Here is a 15,176-nt window from a genome sequence, read left to right as displayed (position 1 = left end):
ACACTCACAGCAGAGTGTGACTGTAGACACACTCACAGCAGAGTGTGACTGTAGACACACTCACAGCAGAGTGAGACTGTAGTCACACTCACAGCAGAGTGAGACTGTAGTCACACTCACAGCAGGGTGAGACTGTAGTCACACTCACAGCAGAGTGAAACTGTAGACACACTCACAGCAGAGTGAGACTGTAGTCACACTCACAGCAAAGTGAGACTTTAGACACACTCACAGCAGAGTGAGACTGTAGTCACACTCACAGCAGGGTGAGACTGTAGACACACTCACAGCAGAGTGAGACTGTAGACACACTCACAGCAGAGTGTGACTTTAGACACACTCACAGCAGAGTGAGACTGTAGTCACACTCACAGCAGGGTGAAACTGTAGTCACACTCACAGCAGGGTGAGACTGTAGTCACACTCACAGCAGGGTGAGACTGTAGACACACTCACAGCAGAGTGAGACTGTAGACACACTCACAGCAGAGTGAGACTGTAGTCACACTCACAGCAGGGTGAGACTGTAGTCACACTCACAGCAGAGTGAGACTGTAGTCACACTCACAGCAGGGTGAGACTGTAGTCACACTCACAGCAGAGTGAAACTGTAGACACACTCACAGCAGAGTGAGACTGTAGTCGCACTCACAGCAGAGTGAGACTTTAGACACACTCACAGCAGAGTGAGACTGTAGTCACACTCACAGCAGGGTGAGACTGTAGACACACTCACAGCAGAGTGAGACTGTAGACACACTCACAGCAGAGTGTGACTTTAGACACACTCACAGCAGAGTGAGACTGTAGTCACACTCACAGCAGGGTGAGACTGTAGTCACACTCACAGCAGAGTGAAACTGTAGACACACTCACAGCAGAGTGAGACTGTAGACACACTCACAGCAGAGTGAGACTGTAGTCACACTCACAGCAGGGTGAGACTGTAGACACACTCACAGCAGAGTGAGACTGTAGACACACTCACAGCAGAGTGTTACTTTAGACACACTCACAGCAGAGTGAGACTGTAGTCACACTCACAGCAGAGTGTGACTATAGACACACTCACAGCAGAGTGAGACTAGTCACACTCACAGCAGGGTGAGATTGTAGTGAAACTCACAGCAGGGTGAGACTGTAGTGACACTCACAGCAGGGTGAGACTGGTCACACTGACAGCAGGGTGAGACTGTGGTCACACTCAGCAGAGTGAGACTGTAGTCACCTTCACAGCAGAGTGAGACTGTAGTCACACTCACAGCAGATTGAGAGACTGTAATCACACTCACAGCAGGATGAGACTGTAGTCACACTAACAGCAGAGTGAGACTGTACTTACACTAACAGCAGGGTGAGACTGTAGTCACACTAACAGCAGAGTGAGACTGTACTTACACTAACAGCTGAGTGAGACTGTAGTCACACTCAAAGCAGGGTGAGACTGTGGTCACACTCAGCAGAGTGAGACTGTACTCACACTAACAGCAGAGTGAGATTGTAGTCACACTCACAGCAGGGTGAGACTGGTCACACTCACACCAGAGTGAGACTGTAGTCACACTCACAGCAGGGTGAGACTGTGGTCACACTAACAGCAAAGTGAGACTGTAGTCACACTCACAGCAGGGTGAGAGACTGTAGTCACACTAACAGCAGAGTGAGACTGTAGTCACTCTCACAGCAGGGTGAGCTTGTGGTCACACTAACAGCAAAGTGAGACTGTAGTCACACTCACAGCAGGGTGATAGACTGTAGTCACACTAACAGCAGAGTGAGACTGTAGTCACACTCACAGCAGGGTGAGAGACTGTAGTCACACTAACAGCAGAGTGAGACTAGTCACACTAACAGCAGATTGAGACTGTAGTCACACTAACAGCAAAGTGAGACTGTGTTCACACTAACAGCAAAGTGAGACTGTAGTCACACTCACAGCAGAGTGAGACTGTAGTCAAACTCACAGCAGGGTGAGAGACTGTAGTCACACTAACAGCAGAGTGAGACTGTAGTCACACTCACAGCAGGGTGAGACTGTGGTCACACTAACAGCAAAGTGAGACTGTAGTCACACTAACAGCAAAGTGAGACTGTAGTCACACTCAGCAGAGTGAGAGACTGTAGTCACACTAACAGCAGAGTGAGACTGTAGTCACTCTCACAGCAGAGTGAGACTGTAGTCACACTCACAGCAGAGTGAAACTGTAGTCACACTCACAGCAGGGTGAAACTGTGGTCACACTCACAGCAGAGTGAGACTGTAGTCACACTAACAACAGAGTTGAGACTGTAGTCACACTCACAGCAGTGAGAATAGTCACACTAATAGGAGAGTGAGACTGTAGTCACACTCACAGCAGGGTGAGACTGTAGTCACACTAACAGCAGAGTGAGACTGTAGTCACACTCACAGCAGGATGAGACTGTAGACACACTCACAACAGAGTGAGACTGTAGTCACACTCACAGCAGAGTGAGACTGTAGTCACACTTACAGCAAAGTGAGACTGTATTCACTCTCACAGCAGAGTGAGACTGTAGTCACACTCACAGCAGAGTGAAACTGTAGTCACACTCACAGCAGGGTGAAACTGTGGTCACACTCACAGCAGGGTGAGACTGTGGTCACACTAACAGCAGATTGAGACTGTAGTCACACTCACAGCAGGTTGAGACTGTGGTCACACTAACAGCAGATTGAGACTGTAGTCACACTAACAGCAAAGTGAGACTGTAGTCACACTCACAGCAGGGTGAGAGACTGTAGACACACTCACAGCAGATTGAGACTGTAGTCAGACTTACAGCAAAGTAAGACTGTAGTCACTCTCACAGCAGAGTGAGACTGTAGTCACACTCACAGCAGAGTGAAACTGTAGTCACACTCACAGCAGGATGAGACTGTGGTCACACTCACAGCAGTGTGAGACTGTAGTCACACTCAGCAGAGTGAGACTGCAGGGTGAGACTGTAGTCACACTCACAGCACAGTGAGACTGTGGTCACACTAACCGCAGAGTGAGACTGTAGTTACACTCACAGCAGGGTGAGACTAGTCATACTCACAGCAGGGTGAGACTGTAGTCACACTAACAGCAGAGTGAGACTGTAGTCACACTCACAGCAGAGTGAGACTGTGGTCACACTCACAGCAGAGTGAGACTAGTCACACTCACAGCAGAGTGAGACTGGTCACACTCACAGCAGAGTGAGACTGTAGTCAACTCACAGCAGGGTGAGACTGTAGTCACACTCACATCAGAGTGAGACTATAGTCACACTCACAGTAGGATGAGAGACTGTAGTCACACTCACAGCAGAGTGAGATATTTGCAGTTATTTGATGCATTTTTCAGCTTACGAACTGGTTACTAGTGGAGTTGTGATAGTGTTATTCTCCTGTGCTAGACACAGCTAGTCAGTCCTTGTTCTAGCATTGATTTCTAACAGCTAACCAGGCAATCAGGAGCAGGCACACCAGCACCCACTACAGGACTGGGGTTAGCGTTACACTCCCAGGACCAGAGCCTCTCCCAAGTCCATATGAAAGCAGAGCTCCTGTTTGTCTGAACATGGGCGGAGTGCCCACAGTACAGGCCAGCTCTGGTACTGCTGGAGGAATGCCTCCTTTGTCCTGAGAACAGTCCAGAGTGGCTTTTAAAAGTGGTTGTGGGTTTGGACTTGCATTCCCAATGCTGATCTTGGATCAGCGGGGAGGGGCCACTCAGAATGGCCTAGCCTCTCCTGGCCGCCAGCCCTTTGTAGCTATCAGCCCCCACAGCTAAGAGGATAATGTGTTAGCTGATATCACACTCTGACATAGTGCTGACATGAGGGAGAGAGAGAAGGGGGGGTAATAGATAGAGAGACACACAGAAAGAGGGAGGGAAGGAAGAGAAGGAGAAAAAACAGAACAACTAGGGGAACAGGAGAGAAAATGACAGAGAGACAGAGAGAGAGAGAGAGAGAGAGAGAGAGAGAGAGAGAGAGAGAGAGAGAGAGAGAGAGAGAGAGAGAGAGAGAGAGAGAGAGAGAGAGAACCATCTAAAGTGTGTAAAGTTAGTGTGGTTGTATGAATGGATTCATTTTGCGTATGGATATAAATTGAACTTCTGGTCCAGCCTCTACCTACAGTATCAGATCATTAATACACATTTTATTTCAAATGATAATTCATATACCATGTGCCAGTTTATACTGTGCTCTGAGATAAGAATTTATATGTGTGTATGTAAGTCTGTGTGTGAGTGTAAATTTGTGTGTGCATGTGAGTGTGTGTCTGCGAGTGTGTAAGAATGTGAGTGTATGTGTGTCAGTGTAAGTTTGTGTATAGGTGTATGTGTGTGTGTGTTATTTTTACACACAGTGTGAGTGTTTGTGTATGTGTGTAGGTGTATGTGTGTGTGTATGTAAGTGTATGGATGTGTTTGTAGGTGTATGTGTGTGTATGTAGGTGTTTGTGTGAGAGAGAGAGAAACAGAGAGAGAGAGAGAGTGCATGTGAATGTGTTTGTGTGTGTGTGTGTGTGTGTGAGAGAGAGAGAGTGTGTGTATGTAAGTGTGTGTGTGAGAGAGAGAGTGTGTGTTTGTGAGTGTGTGTGTGTGAGAAAGAGAGAGAGAGAGAAAGAGAGAGAAACAGAAAGTGTATGTGAGTGTGTGTGTGTGTGTGTGTGTGTGTGAGAGAGAGATAGAGAGAAACAGAGAGAAAGTGTATGTGAGTGTGTGTGTGTGTGTGAGAGAGAGAGAGAGAGAGAGAGAAAGAGAGAGAAAGTGTATGTGAATGTATGTGAGTGTGTGTGTGTGTGTGAGAGAGAGAGAGAGAGAGAGAGAGAGAGATATTGTTGGGTTTGGGGGACTCTCAGTCAGACTGGTTCTCCACACTGCTGCCTCTCCTGTCATGGATCAGTGCCCTGCAGGAGGAGGTAGTAGTGTGTGTAGAGTAGAGTGTGTGAGCCCTGCTGATCTGGCGTGGTGAACATGGCTCCTCAGGGGAATCAATAGGCCTTTTCTTCAGCGCTCTGCTGTGTTCCCCGATGCTCCCAATCTTCTCCTGAAACAGTAGACAGTAATGGAGAAACATAAAACATAATACTTGTGTGACCAGCTTGTCATTGGCTCAGCAGTGACTGTGTTAAGAATGTGTTTGAGCTGGGGGAGTGGGTGTGGGGTAGGGTGGGTGTGGGGTAGGGTGTGGATTAACCACGGCCCAGGCCTGCACACGGGGCGCTGGCCACACACACACACCAGCTCTGTCTCACTGACGTAACGGAGCTGATCGCCTGTTACCTGTGTGCTACGCACCACAGTGGAGCTGGGCAGTGTGTGTGTGTGTGTGTGTGTGTGTGTGTGTGTGTGTGTGTGTGTTTGACTGTGTCATGATGAATCAACAGGTGGCAGTAGGGTTATTCAGGGTGCACTGGGTTACGTGCATGCAGCCCCAAATCCTGCCCCTAATCCCGCCCCTAATCCCGCCCCTAATCCCAGGCCTTAAACACGCAGAATTGCTGCCCTGGAATCTCTTCTTCTAAAAGGACTGAGCAGTTCATACAGGAAAATGTGGGTCTCACATGTAACTTTATAATAAATTCAGTCGTACAGTATAATATAATTCAGTCGTGTTACTGGTGGTGGATTTTTTCCGCTGCGATGCGGTCGGCTCTGTGTGTTGGAACACAGCTTCAAAGTCACGCCGTACAGCTTCAGGCTGACCCGTCTTCAGGCCGACCTGTCTACAGGCCGAACCGTCTTCAGGCCGACCCGTCTCTGAACAACAGCCGCAAAAATGTCCGACCTCGTCTGGAAACACAAACATATCTGGTTGTGTCGGAGCCGTGTGCACACATTACCGTCTGGCCAGGGTTCCTCCGCCGGCTCCATCCCTGACGTGTGAGGAGCTAGGGTATGTTCCTGATGGCTCACTGCATGGAGCTGCTGTCAAACATCACACGCCTTCCACAAGCACGTCACCGCAGAGTCCCGCAGCCTCCAGCACACGTCACACAGATGACCCACAATCAGCAAAATAGATATTACATTCTTTACATGAAAACATTGAGAAGAACATATGAAAACATTGAGAAGAACATATTAAAGGGGTTAGGGGTTAGGGGTTAGGGGTTAGGGAATAGGGGATTGGGTTAGTGTAAGGGATAGGTATTAGGGGTTAGGGGTTAGGGTAAGGGTTATAGTTAGGGGTTAGGGGATAGGGATTGGGTAAGGGTAAGGGATACGGTTAGGGGTTATGATTAGCAAAAACTGGATGCACCCTAACTGAATGTACCCTAACCCCTAACAATGGCAGATGAGTCACAAACATGAGATCGGTCATTTTGGCTAATTTAACATTATGATGTGGTCTTTAAAAGATTTGCTACCATGAATCATGTAATGACAGCAGGGCCAAGAAACTTCAACAAAGAGATTTTATTAAGTCTAAAAGGTAATATGAGATCTCAATATCATAGTGGAACAATATTATAATAAGTACCATACACTGCTGACATTACAGCGCAGGAGTGGTGGCCCTCATGGGCTGAGGCCCGGTTCTGTGTGTTGGTTCTGTGGGTTGGTTCTGTGGGTTGGTTCTGTGGGTTGGTTCTGTTCACATTTGTTTTATTTGGTGACTATCACAGCTTGTGTTCGAACTTTAGTGGAAGCCGATACGATGTGTAAGTGGAGCCTGTTGCTACAAGACTCACCAGAAAGGTCAAGAAACAGGGTTGGGTTCTCCGGGCCTCAGGCGGACCTGTGCGTGAGAGCCGCCTGCCTGTGGGGCAGTGGTATGCCTGCCAGCCCTTCAATTAGAAAGGGAACAAAGGAGTCCTTATGACAGTGCCAGTCTGACCAATATCAACAGGGGAATGAGTGGTACTGGTGCGATATGGGCCTGGGTGGAAAACACACAGACCGCACGGCCTCCTCTCTCTAGCATTTATCAGTGAAGCAAACGAGTTCTAATTACAGATAACTGAAACTGAGGAAGAACAAGTAGTTCAAGACCAAGCGGACTATTAAATGCAAAAGACGATAGACCCTCAGGGATTTAATGCGAGGGAGATTTAGTATTGAGTTTGATGCTGTTGGTGGGAACCCCTCAGAAGTGGGGTTTGATGCCCACTTCAGGAGTTGACACACACTGCGGGTGGATGTGTGTTGGTCCCAGTGATGATAACAGCCTGCTGGTTATTCTACCAGCGTGGAGCTGTGTAGCTCTGGTTTTAGCGCTCATTAGGCTGGGTATGAAACATAATGTCATCAGTCTGCTGAAATGAATACTACCTCTGTGCAGCTTCTGTCAGCACCCACCACAGGAAGAGATCGCACCATTCACAATCACTCCTGGGAAATGAGTTCAGCTCTTAAACATTTACTTTACTGAATCATCTTAGTCTTTATTACTACTGGTTACTAGACTTCAGTCTCTATAATTATGGGTTACTAGATATTAGTCTTTATTGTTGGTTACTAGATTTTAGTCTTTATTATTGGTTACTAGACTTTAGTCTTTATAATTATTGGTTACTAGATTTTAGTCTTTATTATTGGTTACTTTTAGTCTTTAGATTTTTGGGTCAATCGTTTTTTTGTTCTTCTCTTTGTTTTCCCTTTATGGTTTTTCAGCAAACAATGCTACGTGGGCTGTTGCTATGGCAATTTTCATTCCCTCCCCAGCCATGATAAGGGCCCAAGCAGCAGTTGAACCTGGAAACACTCCTGCTAAGAGAGACTTTCATCAGACTTCACCTGATAGAGTCATCAGACTAATCAGACTTCCTCCAGATAGGTGTGGCAGAGACTAAGTGCTCCAGCACAGTTCACAGGTCGCCTGTGAGTGTGATGAATCATTCTTCCAGTTCGGACCTCGGTCTTGGTGGTGTGACGTTTCTGCTGAGATGTTACCTAATGTTGTGCACTTCATCCTCACTGTTCTGGTTTCGTGTTGAGTACCGGGGTTAGAACTGCACTGCCACATCACCGGCCGTCCGGAGCGGACACAAACACACGCGCGGACGACGTCATTTGGAAACCACCGTCTTCTCTCCGGCTGCAGACAGGCCCTCGGCCAGGAGGACGGGGGTGTTTTCATAACGTGTTTTGATGTTTGAACAAGTGTGGGGACATGAGAGTTTTGCAGTGGCGTTGGTCATAACCCGGAGGAGCACAGGGGAGTGGCCCATGCAGTCAGAGATATCCACGCTGCGAAGCTTCAAAGGCAGTGAAGTTAATAAGCCATCTCTCCCTGAGGGCCCGTCATACTGTAACATACTAGGAAAAAAATGTGGTCACTGTTCAACCCAAGGAGTGTTCAAAAATGATTCGCTTCTTTTCAAAGAAAGTGTGTAATGATGGGAAAGTGAGATAACGTTACCAAGGCCTGTTCTACATCACATTACTAATGTCTGCTTGGGTTAAAGTTTATTAAGTCATGTAAAACGATTCTGGACCAAATGCTGTTTTTGTTCTGGATGTTTTGTCATGTGCTGTAGGTGATGATTAATATGGTCAAACAATACAGCCACTTTGTGGACAACATCCACACACCACCATTACTGTCATCGTGTCATCATTACCGTCATCGTGTCACCATTATCATCATTGTGTCATCATTATTGTCATCATGTCATCATTACCGTCATCGTGTCATCATTACTGTCATTGTGTCATCATTACCGTCATTGTGTCATCATTACCGCCATCGTGTCATCATTACCGCCATTGTGCCATCATTACCGTCATTGTGTCATCATTACCGTCATTGTGTCATCATTACTGTCATTGTGTCATCATTACCGTCATTGTGTCATCATTACTGTCATTGTGTCATCAATACCGTCATTGTGTCATCATTACTGTCACCGTCTCATTACGGTCATCGTGTCATAATTACTGTCATTGTGTCATCATTAAAATCATCATGTTACCATTACCGTCATTGTGTCATCATTACTGTCATTGTGTCATCATTACCATCATTGTGTCATCATTACCGTCATTGTGTCATCATTACCATCATCATGTCACCATTACCGTCATTGTGTCATCATTACTGTCATTGTATCGTCATTACTGTCATTGTGTCATCATTACCGTTATTGTGTCATGTCACCATTACCGTCATTGTGTCATCATTACCGTCATTGTGTCACCATTACCGTTATTGTGTCATGTCACCATTACCGTCATTGTGTCATCATTACCGTCATTGTGTCACCATTACCGTCATTGTGTCATCATTACCGTCATTGTATCGTCATTAAACATTACTGTCATCATGTCACCATTACCGTCATTGTGTCATCATTACCATCATTGTGTCATCATTACCGTCATTGTATCGTCATTAAACATTACTGTCGTCATGTCACTATTACCGTCATTGTGTCATCATTACTCATCATTGCTGTTGAGTTCTTTTTGGCATGGAGGTGGTCACCAACCCCCCCAGTGCAAATACATTCAGCAGGTGATGATATATTACAGTATATACAGCATGTATTGCTGTAGTGTTCATGCAAAACCAAAATAAACCTTCCACTTGTATTCACGTTTACTTTATGATGTTACAGTTTTTCTCAGTCGATTTGGTACATTTCTCACATCATGGTTTACATTGGCATCACAACTAGTGCATTTCTCAACACAGTTAGTGCAAACAGCAAAACTCAATGAAATAACTGCAAAAGCACATACTTCACTCAAAATTCTTTGTTTTTGTCCCAAAATCAAATATTTAGGTCAGTCAATTTGTCAGTGCCATCAGAATATCTAGTCTGTGTGCCATTGCCTATGAACAAGGCAGTCAAAATACTGTCATGTTGTCAGTGCAACTGTAAGTCACAGTCAGTGCAAACTGTATATTCTGATGGAAACTAGCTACGCTTTTGATTTCAAGAACACTGCACATTCTGTGGTATATCAAATACATGTTACACACATACAAACTTACATAGAACACAAAGTTACACATGACTGTATGTGGGAGACTGATAGCAAGAAATTGGACTGGAATCAATTTTGTACAGCAATATTGTTTGGCTGTATTGTTCGCACTGCAATTTGGTGACAAAAACAAATCTGATTGAAATTCAGAAAAGACAGACAACTAACTGGAAAAACTGCAAAATTAGAAAATTACACATTCAAAACAACCTGAGCACATACAGCCTCCTGTTGCTGAGGTGTGAAAATGGAACCTCTGTGCTCAAATTTTTAGTATTATGTGATGAATCTTCACAGCAGACTACACACTGAACACTCAAACGCTAGTAGTGTTTTCCATGTTACATCAGTGTCTAGTTGTCATATAGGAAAGGACATATAGGCTGTTCATCTGATATTTGTGTGTAGAGTTTTGATCCAATAATATGGTTCTGGCAAGAGTTGAAAGCTGGTTGAACTGTTTGTTTTTTCCAAAAGTGTGAGATGTTTTGTGTGTTTTGTGTGTGGCACTGGCTGCTGTGTGTTACTGTAAGTTTGGACAAAAGGAGACAAACTCTAGAAACTGGGTCTTAGTGTCTGCAGAACTGTATGCAGTTCAGTGTATCTATAACACACATCCATTACCCACCAACAGCTAGACCACCGGGGGGCTTCTGTAAAACTCCAAACCAGGAAGGGGCCACATATCACTAATTACCACAAATATCAATTAGCTATGCAAATGTCATGCAAATGTCATAACTTATACCAAAAACATTACACTTGTAATAAATTGTTGACACAATTGTACACAGAATATTTCCTGTAACAGCTTACAATTAACCATCATGTACTTAAATCTACACACAGTTAACTATCATGTCCTTAAATCTACACACAGTTAACCATCATGTACTTAAATCTACACACAGTTAACCATCATGTCCTTAAATCTACACACAGTTAACCATCATGTACTTAAATCTACACACAGTTAACCATCATGTCCTTAACTCTACACACAGTTAACTATCATGTCCTTAAATCTACACACAGTTAACCATCATGTCCTTAAATCTACACACAGTTAACCATCATGTCCTTAAATCTACACATAGTTAACCATCAGGTCCTTAAATCTACACACAGTTAACCATCATGTCCTTAAATCTACACAGTTAACCATCATGTCCTTAAATCTACACACAGTTAACCATCATGTCCTCAAATCTACACACAGCTGCATTTTGTTGTTTTATTCCGAATTGTCCAGTCTTCACAGAGATGAACTCACTCTCTTCTTCACTCTGTTTCTCTCTCTCTCTCTCTCTCTCTCTTCATAACCACAGCCATGGGAACCCTAGCAGGCTCTCGGACCCCAGTGTTAATGTACTGCCCCGCTGTGCTCCACACTGTGAATGAGAGAGAGAGAGAGAGTGTATGTGTGTGTGTGTGTGTGTGTGTGTGTATGTGTGTGTGTGTGTGTGTAGTGCATGAGATTGTGTGTATGTAGTGAATGAGAGAGTGTGTGTAGAGTGTGTGTGAGTATGTAGTGCAAGGGTGTGCTGTGATGGAGAGTGTGTATGCGTGGGGCAGAGATGTTCAAAAAGGTCAAAATACAAGTCCAAGTCAAGACACAAGTCTGTGAGTAAGAGTGTGAGAGTGTGTGTGTAGGGCGTGGGGGTGTGAGAGTGTGTGTGTAGGGTGTGGGGGTGTGAGAGTGTGTGTGCAGGGCGTGGGGGTGTGAGAGTGTGTGTGTAGGGTGTGGGGGTGTGAGAGTGTGTGTGTAGGGTGTGGGGGTGTGAGTGTGTGTGCAGGCTGGGGGGGTGTGAGAGTGTGTGTGTAGGGCGTGAGGTGTGAGAGTGTGTGTGTAGGGCGTGGGGGTGTGAGAGTGTGTGTAGGGTGTGGGGGTGTGAGAGTGTGTGTGTAGGGAGTGGGGGTGTGAGAGTGTGTGTGTAAGGTGTGGGGGTGTGAGAGTGTGTGTGCAGGGTGTGGGGGTGTGAGAGTGTGTGTAGAGTGTGGGGGTGTGAGATTTTGTGTGTAGGGCGTGGGGGTGTGAGAGTGTGTGTGCAGGGCGTGGGGGTGTGAGAGTGTGTGTGTAGGGTGTAGGGGTGTGAGAGTGTGTGTGTAGGGTGTGAGGTGTGAGAGTGTGTGTGTAGGGCGTGGGGGTGTGAGAGTGTGTGTAGGGTGTGGGGGTGTGAGAGTGTGTGTGTAGGGAGTGGGGGTGTGAGAGTGTGTGTGTAAGGTGTGGGGGTGTGAGAGTGTGTGTGCAGGGTGTGGGGGTGTGAGATTTTGTGTGTAGGGAGTGGGGGTGTGAGAGTGTGTGTGCAGGGCGTGGGGGTGTGAGAGTGTGTGTGTAGGGTGTAGGGGTGTGAGAGTGTGTGTGTAGGGTGTGAGGTGTGAGAGTGTGTGTGTAGGGCGTGGGGGTGTGAGAGTGTGTGTAGGGTGTGGGGGTGTGAGAGTGTGTGTGTAGGGAGTGGGGGTGTGAGAGTGTGTGTGTAAAGTGTGGGGGTGTGAGAGTGTGTGTGCAGGGTGTGGGGGTGTGAGAGTGTGTGTAGAGTGTGGGGGTGTGAGATTTTGTGTGTAGGGCGTGGGGGTGTGAGAGTGTGTGTGCAGGGCGTGGGGGTGTGAGAGTGTGTGTGTAGGGTGTGGGGGTGTGAGAGTGTGTGTGTAGGGTGTGGGGGTGTGAGAGTGTGTGTGTAGGGCGTGGGGGTGTGAGAGTGTGTGTGTAGGGTGTGGGGGTGTGAGAATGTGTGTGTAGGGCGTGGGGGTGTGAGAGTGTGTGTGTAGGGTGTGGGGGTGTGAGATTGTGTGTGCAGGACGTGGGGGTGTGAGAGTGTGTGTGTAGAGTGTGGGGGTGTGAGAGTGTGTGTGTAGGGTGTGGGGGTGTGAGAGTGTATGTGCAGGGCGTGGGGGTGTGAGAGTGTGTGTGCAGGGCGTGGGGGTGTGAGAGTGTGTGTGTAGAGTGTGGGGGTGTGAGAGTGTGTGTGTAGGGTGTGGGGGTGTGAGTGTGTGTGCAGGCTCGGGGGGTGTGAGAGTGTGTGTGTAGGGCGTGGGGGTGTGAAAGTGTGTGTAGGGTGTGGGGGTGTGAGAGTGTGTGTGTAGGGCGTGGGGGTGTGAGAGTGTGTGTAGGGTGTGGGGGTTTGAGAGTGTGTGTGTAGGGAGTGAGGTGTGAGAGTGTGTGTGTGGGGCGTGGGGGTCTGAGAGTGTGTGTAGGGTGTGGGGGTGTGAGAGTGTGTGTGTAGGGCGTGGGGGTGTGAGAGTGTGTGTAGGGTGTGGGGGTTTGAGAGTGTGTGTGTAGGGAGTGAGGTGTGAGAATGTGTGTGTAGGGTGTGGGGGTAAGCATGGCGCCGTGTGATAATGCCTGACTAAATTCAGCTGCTTTGGCTGTAATTAGGGATCAAGGCAATCCAGCCCTGACAGGTGCCACCTACCACACCACAACACACACACACACACACACACACACACACACACACACACACACACACACACACACACACACACACACACACACACACACACACACACACACGTCCGTATGAAAAGCCAAGTTGGTAGATTAGTGGTTGAACCCTGGAGCAGGTCCCTGTTTGACCTCTAGGTTCCTGCAGGAAGTGAACAGAAGACCCACCAACCCGGCCGAGCCTGGAACCACTGGGAGGCTAATCTGAGCTTCAGGGCTGAGCTTCAGTGTCCAGTCGAGCCACACCCACAATGTTCATTGATTTGTCTAAGAACCAGTGAACTCTGGAAATATGCTAAGTATAACAACGTGGCTTACACACTAAAACCGATACACCAGACACAAGTTTTTTCCACTCAGTTGCCATAGTGATACTCTACACACTCAGAATTGCTAAGTGCTCTTTTCTCTCTAAGTGCCCTTTTCTTAATTTCTTATTCACAACTTCTCACTCTGGTTGGCCATAAGGTCATAAATACAATCATAAGAGGAATGTGTGTGTTGGAGGATGAGGGTGAGAATAATGATGATGATGATGATGATGATGATGATGAGGATGAAGGTGAGGATGAGGAACCATCTCAGATGTGATCTAGGCCGCTTTGGTTGCCCATGTGTTCAACCATGAGTTTGAGGGAGGCTGGGCAGAAGGTCCAGTCTAATCTGAGCTGCTACTCTGGAGAAGGTCATCAGGTGCCATCATCAGTGTCTCTGGGTAGCATGGTGACAACATCTCAATGTGTCCGGCTAACCAGAATGGTGTAATTCATCATCATACCCTAAAACACTCACCACAATGAATAACATACTCATTCCACATCACCATGGGTACCATGGGCTACAGAGTATTACCGCATTCTACTGATTCTTACCACATTCTACTGAGTTTTACTGAGTTCTACTAAATCTATTGAGTTATACTAACTCTATTGAGTTACACTAAATTCTCTTTGGCGGGGCTGGGAAGTCTATGCTGATCAACTGCACCAGCATATTCTGCTTCTCGGGTCATGAAGGAGGCGTGTGGTCACAATGATGGAGGAGCACGCCAAGATGGACCTGGAACCCTAGACGGAGAACATCACCAGAGATCATCACCAAGATGAATGATCCTCAGTTCATGATTGTTCGCAGTAACAATCAAATATTTATTATCTACAGTATCTTCAGAATGTGTTGTCTGTTAATGTTCAAGTAAAAATAATCACACACTCAGTAAGAAAACTGAATACAGTTGGCACAGTTCACACATTCAATAAGAAACCAGAACACAGTCAACCCAGTTCACTCAGAAAGAAACTGGAGCAAAGTCAACAAAGTTCACACACTCAGTAAGAAACCAGAGGACAGTTAATGTGAAATGTGCCATATTTTGTCAATTGTGATTTTTACACCCCAATCGAAATTTGTCCTCCGCTTTTAACCCATCTGTGCAGTTAGAACACACACACACACACTAGTGATTACTAGGGGGCTGTGGATCACACGTGCCCAGAGCGGTGGGGAGCCCTAGCCCGGCGCCCGGGGAGCAGTTGGGGTTAGGTGCCTTGCTCAAGGGCACCTCAGTCATGGCTTCAGGTCTGGGAATCGAACCCACGACCCTCCGGTCACAAGACCAGTTCCCTAACCGCCAGGCCATGACTAACCCAGTTCACACCAGCAAAGTTAACCCAGTTCACACCAGCACAGTTAACCCAATTCACACCAGCACAGTTAACCCAGTTCACACCAGCACAGCTAACCCAGTTCACACCAGCACAGTTAACCCAGTTCACACCAACACAGTTAACCCA

Source organism: Brachyhypopomus gauderio, chromosome 14 (assembly GCF_052324685.1).
Source record: "Brachyhypopomus gauderio isolate BG-103 chromosome 14, BGAUD_0.2, whole genome shotgun sequence".
NCBI classification, from domain to species: Eukaryota; Metazoa; Chordata; class Actinopteri; order Gymnotiformes; family Hypopomidae; genus Brachyhypopomus; species Brachyhypopomus gauderio.
This window is presented reverse-complemented; position numbering follows the sequence as displayed.